The 12,622-nt window shown below is 37.0% G+C and overlaps 1 protein-coding gene across 1 annotated transcript in view; it reads right to left on the bottom strand.

Annotated features, from left to right (window-relative positions):
• Window positions 1-12,622, bottom strand: part of ARHGAP15 (Rho GTPase activating protein 15) — a 696,849-nt gene that overhangs the window by 162,811 nt on the left and 521,416 nt on the right. The gene's annotated exons all lie outside the window — the stretch shown is intronic.

The raw sequence follows: 12,622 nt of genomic DNA on the forward strand, positions 1-12,622 counted from the left end.
TTGTTTGCCCACACCCAGCACCACTCAAGGGTTATTCCTTGCTGTGTGCTCAGGTCTCACACCTGATGATGCTCAGGGGACCATGTGAGAGCCAGGCATTGAATCTGGATGCGCTGTGTGCAAAGAAAGTACCCTACCAGCTGTATTATTGTTATGCCTCCAAAGATGCCATGGATAATGAATTTTGTTTGAATACACTTACATTACTATTTTTATGTGACTTAATTCTGTATACCTTAACACAATTGGTTATAAAATTAAGTCAACGAGATAAAGATTGAAATAACTATTTGAGAATTAGCATAAATGTGTAAGTTGAAGAGTAATGATATTACCATTAGAGTAGAGAATTCTGACAACCAAAAATATGCAATTAGGACAAAAGCTAACAGCTTAGCCCTTATCATGTACCTGTCACAGTGATTGGTACTTTATACACATAATAACGTTTAACTTCCATAGTAACAAACAAAGGCAGTGTTTCTCATATTTACCACATAAAGACCAGAGAACTTAAGTAACTTGCTGACATCTATACAGGAAGCTAGTATTACAGTTAAATTTCTTTTTCTTTATTGACAAACTTTTTGTACAAAACTACTTAGCACAGACGTCGCAACTTTATTGGTCAATAACTTGTTTCTCAAAAGGAAAAATAATGTTATTTCCCAATGGAAACCAGCCTTCTTTAAGCAAACATTAAATGTCCCTAGTTGAATCCAAGGATACTAACTCCTCCCAGGATTTTTTCGTTATTCTCCAGGGGGCTATACTGCCCACTTGGGGAAAAGGCTGACCTATACTATTAAAAAAAAGAAAATGGTCATCTTAAAACAGGTAGAACAAACAGAGAAGTTCCATGCAAATTTACTACCCAGAAATGAGAATAATAACTTTTTTTTTATATTAGGTTTATAAGCAAACCACTTAAGACTAAGATATAAAGACCAACAGTATTAATTCCTATATTAATTGGTCCTGGTATTTTATCTACTGTCAAATCAGTATTATTCAGTGTGTAACCAATTAATAACAATTGCCTATAGGTATAAATTTTATACCAGACTCCACGCCAGGCTGTTTTCACTCGGGGCGCCCCAGAGGGGACGGGTGAGAGCCCTCCCCACGCCAAGGGACCCAGCCCCGGCAGCCGACCTCCACAAGCCAACTGCTGCCACACTCCAGGCGCTTCCCACATGCTTGGGCGAGCTGCACACATGAGTGAACATATTCCTAAACCGTGCGGCCACGAAAGCCACATCATAAGACACTCCCTACTCATTTTCTGTAATTACCATATTTGATTGGAGGAAAAAAGGCACTGATGCTGTCCAAACCCCTCAGGCTCTCCCGAACCCTGCTCATCATCTCGCTTTAGAAAATGTGCAGCTCAGCAGGGCAGACATGGAACTCTACCGTGATCCCTGCTGCAACTCTATGTGTGATATCTGATGGACATTGTCAGCTGTTTTGCAAGATTCAGACAGAATGGCATCGGAAGTACATGGAAAACTGTGGCAGTGGTGGCTGCATTGTCACCGCCTGCCCTGGCCGGGCTGAGTCACAGCACTGTTGGACATAGAGTCGTGGTGGCAGTGCATGCAGTGGCTCATCCACAGCAGAGCCTGGCAAGCTACCTGTGGCATACTCGATATGCCAAAAACAGTAGCAATGATGGTCCTCATTCCTCTGATCCTGAAAGAGCCCCCAGTACACCATCAGGCTACACTAGCACGTGACAGGGATGAATGGAGGCATTACTGGTGCCTGCTTGATCAAATGGATGAACAATGGGATAGCAGTGATACAGTGATATATTGAACATGCCCTTGCCTAATGTTTTATAGAGAAAATTCCTTATTTCCTTCATTCAGTGTTTCTATGTCTATACCCTGCCACTTGATCTGACCTTTTACCTCTACTCAGATTCACATGATCAGCTCCTACTCAACAGTGCAACCACCATTTTCCAAACCAGAACTCTATATTATCCTCATATTGGTTTTTACTCAATCTTGACTACATTATCATACCCACTCCCTTTTCTAGTCTATCCTATCAATTCTTGTAATTCCAAAGGATCCTTCATATCTCTAAGAAATCTGCCTAATCATTTTTCCTTGATCTCCCTTTGCTTTGAAAACTCCCTATTAATCACCTATGACAGACATTTAGGTTTAACCATTAGCAATCACAGAATTCTCATATTGTTTCTTATGCTTGCTCTCCAATAAATACTTCTAATTGATCCAATTAGCCGAAAGTTTTTCGGCAAGGGAAACTTAGTGATGCTCTACAGAAGGGTCAGATCCTAGGGACTAAATAGATCATGACAGTAAAGTGCAAATATGCGGTAGGGAGTCAAACAGATCATTATATGTATATTTTTCCAATGTTCTGTCATTTGACACCTCAGAGTCCAAATGTAAAAAAAAATGTCAGAATTTCAAAACATTATAGTTTGATTTTATATTTTGTAAAAACTTTCTGGGTGGGGACCAGCGGGACAAAAACCTTTTGTGCAAGGCTATCCCTAACATTCTTAATCCCATAAAGAAACACATGTACATGCATTTATTTCAATGTGTAATTATTGACATAAACACAGCTGCTCTCTATGTTAAAGGAACATTAAGCTCACAAAAGCATGGAAATTCCTACTTACAGTGCCTACTCCATTCTTAACATGCCTTGTTGTTCCCAGATGCTGCTTATATTTTTGCACCATTTAAAAGGTGGATGTACAAAAGCAAAAAGGTGGCAGAAAAAAAAACTGGAAAGAGTATCAAACCATGTAAAGTTGTACTAATCTTAAATTTTATTATGCTCTGATTTCCATAATGTCTAGGCAAAACAATACAAATTAAGAATTAAAGAAGAGATCATTTGAGTGCGGATTTTGAAATTGGGGAGCCTGAAAAGTTACACATGTAAAGATACACATAACACGTGCAGCCAAAACATAAGAATACTGAGATTGTGTAGTTTATGTTAACTTAAAATAAATAGAGATTTACACTTCCCTTTAGATCCAGAAATACATGAAAAGTTGCAAGGCAACCCACAACAAAGCAATTGACAAGAAAGATAGCATCTGCTTTTCTGTCTATTCAAGCTGAAGTTTTTCATTCTAAATGCAAGCAATGCTTCCCAAGTTAACATAATTAACTCATGACAATCCTGAAACATCATAATATAAGATACAGATGGAAATTCAAAGCTTTAAAAATGTCAGCTAACTGCATCAGGATTATCACTGTTTTTTGAAGTGAACAAACCATAATGCTAATTAACACAGGTGTTTTCATTTCCAACCCTTTTACATGTTATGAAATTAAAACCAAGGTTATTTATTTATTAGTCTGCTGTGAAACATACATCTTAGAAAAGGGGGATCTGTGAAAACAACAAAGTGAAAAGATAAAAAGAATGACACTCAGCACTGCTTTCTGACACAATGGAGGACCAGTCATTCAATTAGTTAGTAATTTCCATGTGACTACTTGACAGAATCTACTAATTGTTAATCTTCCACTAACTATTGCTTTACATAATTAATTATATTCAAATAAAAACAACAAAGACATGTGGGCCAGTTGCCCTTTTGAGAATTTATTTTTTCACAAACTGGTTCTGCTTGCTACAATAGTTCCAGCATAAAAGGATATTTATTTCACAGGGAAAAAGGCTAAAGTGTTAGCAAACTCTATCTTTTACCTTGCTTATAAGAGCTCACCCCACTCTCCCCCTCCCCCGCCCCAACAAAAAACCCTAAAGCTACTGACTGCTTGACACAAATCCATCCTTGAATCAATTCATAACAGCGAAAGCCTTTGAGTTGGGATCTTTCATATTAATTTAGCATTGCATAAAATTCCGAGTAACCCATCTAGAGGTCAAGCATCATTCATCATTAGTCGAAGTGACATTTTCAACCCTTCCTAAAACGGCTGCTGAGAAGGAGGGCAAAGGGATTCTATGGGAGGCAGAAAACAAGACACAGAACACAATCCTTGCTCTATCCACCAAAGAGAAAACAAGGTGCCTCTATGTCAGCAGGATAATATGCTTAAATTTGGTGATGTCATTCTTCTCTCGCCCCGAGTCACTAAGCACATGGCAGCTGTGTTCCTTCACTTAGGAGTTCTAGGGTGATCCCAAATTAACCATTTTAGATGTAAATGAAGTCCTTCAGTGGGGCGGAGAACATAGCTTTGTGAGCTGAAATGATGATTTATATCCAAATCTTATCTTGTTTTTGAGAGATTGAAACTTGTTAACAAGACTGCCCTTGTTCTTGGGGCATCCTCCAGGCATCAGAAATTCTGGGAAGCTGAATATGATCACTTCTAAAACTGCAAAACAGCATTCCAAGGCTGTGTAGAAACACGCGGGCCAAATTAGGACCTTTGAAGCCTTGCAGTCCACTAATGAAAGGTCACACTCTCTTTTGTGGGAGCCTTCCTTTCCTGAAACATTGAGGTCAGGACAGGAAATGCGAGCAATTAAAATGAAAAAGCAATCAGAACAAAATAGATAACTGGTATTTAAATAACCAGTAATTTCCAAGGGATTGGATCATGCAAAGGTGTTTGCAAAATTGTGAGATTTTACTAGATTCTAAATCATCAGGGTCTTTTCTCTAATGAACAAAATATCTATGGCACATATTATACATCCAAATGTAAGTAATTGAAATGAACCACTGAGAGAAATAAGATCTGGAAACTCTTCTATCCAAGACTCTCTCCTTCTCTCCTCCTTTTTTTTTAAAAGAATTTTATTTATTTATTTATTTATTCATTGGTTTTTGGATCACACCCAGCGATGTATAGGTGTTACTCCTGGATTTGCATTCAAGAATTACTCTTGGCCATGTTCAGGGGATCATATGGGATGCTGGGAATCGAACCCGTGTTGGCTACGTGCAAGGCAATTGCCCTACCCGCTGTGCTATCGCTCCAGGACTTGGTAGGATAATGGGGATTATTCTCCTTTCATATTAGCATGTGATCAAAAGGTATCTGCAGTAATTGCTTACCATGTGTAAGAAACTGTTAAAATTTTTTTATTTTTTAAATTAAATCTATAAACACTGACATTTTATTAGTGTCTTATGTAGACCTGAGTTATGTGTAGTTATAAATTCTATTGCTTTAAGTTAAAACTCATATCATTTAGTGTTTTCACAGTGATTTTCCTAATACAATTTACCTTCTCATTCACTACATTGTCAAGGATTGTGCCTAGTTACAAGATGTATGTGGAGTAAACAGTGGCATATGGTTAAGGTAGGTGAGATCACAGGTCCTTTGGATTCTTACACATGTGGTCAGAGCTGCAGTGGTTCAATTGTTAGACCTGACCTTAAAGAAAATGTACACCTTTAACTTACATCAAAACCATATGGGATTTCTGGCATTGAAAACTTCATTGCAAAGTAGACTTTAAGTATGCATATGAATGTTTCATATATGAATTGACCAGTATAATAATAAATGGTGTCCATGCACATTAAATCAAGAACTCATTAAATTCTAAACATTTTTTCCAACTCATTCTTAATGATTTTGATAGGGACTGAGAATACACAGAAATGCTAAAGGGGGCAAGTACTTGGATGATTTAATAAATACTGTTACTCAAGCACTTAACTAATTGAAGCAGATATTATAATAGGTGCTGTTAATCTCCATTATGGATCAAACACTTCCCCATTTAGTATCTCATTTAATCACAACAACTTGGGTACAACTTATTGATTAATATTTCCTGCATTTTAGAAGACAGAAAGTGGAGGTTCAATGAAATAACTACACACACACAATTTTTGTAGGAAAGAGAGGGTTTGGACCTAGTCTTGGAATCAAATGTTCTTGTTTTTCTAACATCATTTGTCTGTTTAAGTCAGCTTTCCACTTCAATTGTTCAGCCACATATGTAGCCTAAACTATAATAATAGCATCCAGGGATAAAAATTAGGAAAATAATTTAAATTCAAAACACAGACAATATGAAAAGTGCAAATGAATGATTTTGAGGTAAGAAGGGATCCCCTGGCTCTCTCTGGTTCATTAGTTCCATCTCCTTACCCTGGAAGATGAGGTACCTTTACATTAACAGAATATGTGCCTTATTAAGTACATGCTGGCATGGCTCAGCTTAGAATCATTCAAGTTTTGTAGCCTCTGGGACCTGTTCTTTTTCTGAACTTGGGCTCCAACATGTGTCATGAAGTGCTACATTTTACACTTCTTAGAGTGCCTTCTTTCTGTACAGTTTAGGTAACTTATATTCTTCCCTCAGGAGTACTTCCTTACATGGATAAATAGTTTATTGATCTAATTTTGTGCTTGCCCTATTGGAAGAGAATGGAAAACAGAAAATGTGTTTCATATGATAGTTCAGCTATGGAACAATGATGGAAGGAGAAGGAAGGGAATGAGTGCGAACTTCTCCTTTAATTTCCAACAGTTTCTCCAATTGCTCAGTTTCAGTTACTGGGAATTAAGTGAGATGCTAGTGAAGAAAATAAATGTGGGGAGCAGAGAGACAGTATAGAGAGTAGAATATTGACCTTGAACCTGGTTAACCCGAGCTGAATTCCTGCAACATTATATAGTCCCCCAGCACTGCTAGGAGTAAGTCCTGAGTACTGTCAGGTATGACTACAAAACCCTGCAAGAAAAAAGTAGAACAAAATCTATGAAACTAAAAAATATTTTGCTATATTAGGTATCATCATTATTCTAGTTTTTAATTGTTTACCAGAATTAAAATTCTCAAAAGAGAGGAATAGAATAAAGAAAGCACAGAGTGGAATTTTCATGATAGATGCCGTGTCCTTGAGAATTCAGGTTGTCCAAATGTTAGTGTAGAAAAGTCTATCTTATGTAATTTTAGTAGGAGAAAATCTTGGTCATCAGTACTAATATGCTGAAGCTGTAGCACTGTCGTCCCGTTGTTTACTAATTTGCTTGAGCGGGCACCAGTAATGTCTCCATTGTGTGACAGACTTGTGTTACTGTTTTTGGCATATCGAATACGCCATGGGGAGCTTGCCAGGCTCTGCTGTGCGGGCGGGATACTCTCGGTAGCTTGCCCACTCTCCGATACTGATGGAGAAATCAAACCTGGGTCAGCTGTGTGCAAGGCAAACGCTCTACCTGCTGTGCTATAGCTCTAGTCTGTAATTTATTTTCAAGTCTCTCAGTAGCTACTTGGAGACTGTGTTTTCTCTGAAGAGTTATTTTCTAGATACAGATTTATATTGGAAAAATGGCTAGTGACTGAAAGTTTGAGTTTTGTGATATTACAATGTTTAACTGAGGAAGGGAGGAGCCTGATAAATATTGGAAAGTCAGGACCGTGCTACCTTAGCTGCCTGAAGATACCATGGATGCACAGACAGCAAACTTTGCATGGAGGACTTCTTCCCATCTTCTTGCATAAATTCCAGTATTCAAATCTGATTTTTCAATTAAATGAGCAAAAGCAAGAGAACAAAAACGAAGTTCAAAAGAGTCAGTCTTTTAAATTGCCAGAATAAAACCCTGCCTTTGCGTCTGATCTCTGTGGCTGTCTTCAATCTAACCTTAAATGTTAAATCTTATAAGCAATACAACCACTACTTTGAGAGATTGTTTTGTAGTCTAATGGATCTCATTGTCAGGAAATGGTTTTTGATTTTCAGCCAAAATTAAGCTTTCCAGAAACAAGTTTTATTTGCACATTTCCCTCCTTTAATATTTATGGCTAATGTAGATATTTCATTACGGACTTCTTTTTTAAAGAATAGCAAATGAGGAAATGAAGATGAATATTCTTTTACTTTTAGAATTCCTTTTTTTTTTTCCATTTCTGCTCATCTGCAGGAGAGTGAACTGCTAATATGGATGACGACTTCTCTATGGAGAATAGGATAAATCTTTCTATGAAGAAAGAGTGCAGATAGGTGGGAGTATTTGGACGATACCTTGCAAGGGCTAGCCACTGAAAGTTCACCAAATAAACTAAATCTGTAAGAAAACTACTTCAACTTCCACAGCTTTAAGAGTCTTTGTATTGCCATCATTCAGTGGTAACTGGGGAGTTTTTACAGCCTTTCAAATCTTAGAGTCCTTTCAATCACCAGATGCCTTAAAGGGACAGAAGGCCTTAAAATGTGCTCCCAGATCTCCCTGGTTTAAAAAGATACATAGACAGGGGGGAAAAGTCAAACAACAATACAAAAAGCATTAATGCAAAGAACAGTGGGGTCTCTCCCTAATTTGACTTTCTCTACAGGTGGCCTGCAGCTGCATCCAAACAGGTTACTCCCTGGCCTTCCCATGAGCAGGACAACAAAGTGCTATCTGTATTCACAAGAATACATTTAGTGGCATAGACTGATTCAGGTCTAAAAATAAGAAAAAAGCATTTTTCCTGCATAGCCCGAGGTAACTGCACCAGTTGAAGACAGTAGAACTCTTGTCTTGCTGGCTATGGCTGAACACAAAAGGAATCAGAAAACTACTTCACATGACTCAAGAAGGCCCAGGGCCAGCAACGAGTTGATTCATTTTATTTACATCAGTGTGAGACCCATTGACTACATACAGCAGCCGAGCAGGCAAAATCAATAAGGAATATTCCGTTTTCAGTTGACTTCAAGGTAAACTATACAGATAGATCTCTGAGATTGATATACCTGTTTAAAGAAGTATTTTATCAATGCTGGTTAACATTATGCTGAATTAGGCGAAACTGGGACTTGCATATTTTGTTTGGGTTAAAAATCATTGATCAGACCCACCATTACTAATCTCATTTAAGAGGAGACATAGCACCCTGCTCTGTGGTTGCTTGGTGTCAAACTGACAGGAAAAGGCAGACAAGTGCTGACATTGCATACATATTCTCCTATAAGTCCTTTATACTCTATGTGTTGATATTTAGATAACGTCATTTGAAATCAGCTTCCAAAACATTATTTCTTATATGTAGGAAATATTTACATGTGAGAGCATCCAGCTTAATATGAGCACACCTCCCTCCTTCCTGCTCCCTCCCTTCATCTCTTCCTCTCTCCTCCCTCCCTCCCTCTCCCTCCCTCCCTCCCTCTCTCCCTCCCTCCCTCCCTCCCTCCCTCCCTCCCTTCCTTCCTTCCTTCCTTCCTTCCTTCCTTCCTTCCTTCCTTCCTTCCTTCCTTCCTTCCTTCCTTCCTTCCTTCCTTCCTTCCTTCCTTCCTTCCTTCCTCCCTCCCTCCCTCCCTCCCTCCCTCCCTTCCTTCCTCCCTCTCTTCCTTTGCTTCCCTCCCTCCCTCCTTCTCTTCTTCTTTCCTTCCCCACAAATGCTCATTTGTTCTTTCAAGGAATCTCTCCTCCTATCCAATTCATAGATTGATCAGGAAAACATCAGAAAAAGATGCTCTTCTCATGCACACTGATATCTTTATTATTATCAGCAAATAATAATAGTAACTTTATTCCTACCATTTCCTCTGGAACATATTACAGAGTCAAGAAGACCACCTCTGAAATATGTTTAACACCTACTGACTCAAGAAGTGTGAATATCCACTCTTTTCCAAAGTACTGACCTGCAAATCTTCTATTGTTCAATTGATATGCTACAAAACTATCTTAATTTTATTTATTTTTAATTCTTAGTCCACCCCAAACTAACTTTATTTTAATTTTTGATAACTGCTTTCCTTACCACTTAGAAAACCATCCTATACTATTTTATTTTTCATAATGTGTAGATGATAGCCATTAGCAAAACTTTTCTCTACTTTGGATACCCAGATGGTTTCAATTCTTTCCTTATTTCTCTTTAAACCTCTACCTATATTGTTTTATGAAGATATATTAGTTTAGAATACCTCATAATAACATACTTTTGCTGATGCATGCCAAAAAAAGGCTAGCTGATTTGCCTTTTGAATGCAATAAAGAGAAAAAGAAGAATGGATTTAATAATGATTAATGAATACCTTGCTGTTTTATGTTATATTAAAAAATCACTCTAAAAATATATCTTGTAAAAGGTTAGGATAAGTGTTCAGTAGTAATGTTCATTGTTAAGGCACATAAATGGGTCTGGGATAAGATGACAAGTCATTCCCAATGAAAATCACAACTGAGTGGATATAGAAAGGGAAAAAATTCTAAGCTAGATGATAGATTTCTTGTTTTTATAAAAGAAACACACTTTATGGAGGCAGGTTGGAATTAATTCTTTTAATAATTAGGATGAAAAACCTTAAGTACTGCATCTTCTAAAACTTTTAGCATTAGAAGTCAAACTATTCAATTGCTTTCTCGTTACTGGGGTATGAAGACTGATAGTTACTAAAAGAAACTTGAGAATCCCCAACTCACTTTATTAAAATATTCAATAGAACTCAAGTCTTATATGGTCAAACACTGTGGGTAAGCAGCTTTTTGCCTATTGCATTTGAAAAGAGTAACAGTAACATTTGCTTATTTACTGGATACTGTTGAAATTTAAATTTTATAAGTATTCTGTGAGAGAAAAACACTTTGTTTTTAAATTTACTATATTTTCTTTTGATGTCTACTCCTAACTTCCCCTGGCAAGAAAACTTCTAATATGAACAAAAGTCAAGGTTTGAAGACCAGAAACAGAGTGTCAGTAAAACATCATGAACTCATAAAACCTAAGCAATCACAGATATCATTTCTTTATAAGATACATGATAAGGGTATAAAGAAAAATCGGATAGTATTTGGAGACTAAGTCAGAGAGTTGTTGAAATTCCTTTAAACTCAGCAATTCTAAGTCAAGAATATCAGTCCAGGGAATTCTATGACCACTAATGTGATTCATACAAACTTTCACAACTCCTGCATCAAATGCAGGGATTGGCAAACTAAAATTATGACATCAAAACTCTAAATAGATCATATTTCAAATATGTCAGGCTTTAAGATATAGCATGTGTAAAATACTTTTAAAAATTAGGGCCATGCCTAGCAGAGTTGGTGGTGCAGGCCTGATGACTGAGTGCTTGATTGATTGATACAGTGCTGCCATGATTTGGCAGTGCTGGGGGTTATCAGAACAATGTCCACTGGTGCTCAGGAGTCACGCAGTGGTGGAATTGCAGTCAGGATCTCACATGGAAAATTTATTATGCAACATAACCTATCAGTTTACTGAAACCATCCAAAATACTGTGTTATATGGTACCATTTAACACTCTGTGGATGAGAACATCAAGGCAACTTTTCGAAGAAGTGATTTAATCTACCGGATAGTAAACTCCTTTAAGATCATGGGCAATTTTGCACAGTAAAATGAGATGAGGTTTGTAAAAGCAATGTAAAGCACTAAAGAGCTATGTAAAGTGGTAATCATGCTTGTGGTTCTACTGGTATAAGTAGGTGTTTAAAAAATATTTGTTGGATGAATTAAATGTTGGATCCGTTCTGAACTATAAGCTTAAAGTTTTAACCACTGAAAAGAATATGAAGATAAAATAACTACTTCGAATATGAAACTCTACTGAATTACATACAATATGAATACTCTACTGGTTATGCAATGCTTGGAATTTCAAGTGGGAGTTTTACTCATGGAAGAAATACAGTATGTGGCCCTGTGACTGAAAGATAATAGGAACTATTGAAGATAGAGATTTTTCCACTTGGTCCTGGGCACAGAATCAAAATCTAAGTTTAACTTGGTGATATTTAAAAATGCATAACATGCAAAAGTCTGCAATCATTCTGTTTCTCAGCTAGTGAAAATAGAAGTCTATAGCATAGTATGTGTCAATTTTGAAAATATAGCCAAATCAGGCCGACAAGAAAAATCTTAAGTAAATAACTTCATCCATGTGTTTCATACCATCCATGACTTTGTGCCAAATTCACTTCAAGTTCCCTTCCTCAGCAACTTCTTTTTAACATGGGCCTGCAGCTATTAACTATCTGAAGTGTTGATGAGGATATGAAAGAAATTACTTTCATGGTTATGTTTTAGGGGAACATTTGGAATTCAACAGCATGTGAAAGGACCAGCTTCAGCTTAGAATAGTTTGCTAATGAAAACACCTTGAATTCTAAGTAAACAGCTTACCCATTTAAAATGCATTGAGAGGGATCCAAATAATAGGAATTATAAAATTGAAGAAAGTGGGGTGGGGACAAGGAGAAAAGTGATCCATGTTTGCCAGTAGCAATGGAGGAGAGATAAAATAGATTAGACTGAAAGTGTATGACGCATTCAAAACTGTAAGAAACTCTCAGATATCTTATTTTGATGAAAAGTGACTTCTGGTCTTGGAGGCATCTTTTTTTTTGGTTTTGAGACCAATGCCTCCATTCATTTATTATTTATTATTTGTTTCTGATGGAAAGTTTATTGATTATATTTTTGTTAGCTTTTACTTCCTGACTATGAGACAGTCAAATGGTTCATGCTCAAATTTAATTTTGAAAGAAATGTATGTTAATAGGAACTTAGATGCTTACATGCTTCCAAAGTACATTCTCTGCAAATATGACTATTACTTAAGCTATCATCTGTGGACAAAATACCTTTACATGTTTGTGTTAATTAAAAATGGTATTGTGGGGCTGGAGCAATAGCACAGTGGGTAGGGTGTTTGCCT

The sequence above is a fragment of the Sorex araneus genome, chromosome 1, assembly GCF_027595985.1.
Source record: "Sorex araneus isolate mSorAra2 chromosome 1, mSorAra2.pri, whole genome shotgun sequence".
NCBI lineage: Eukaryota > Metazoa > Chordata > Mammalia > Eulipotyphla > Soricidae > Sorex > Sorex araneus.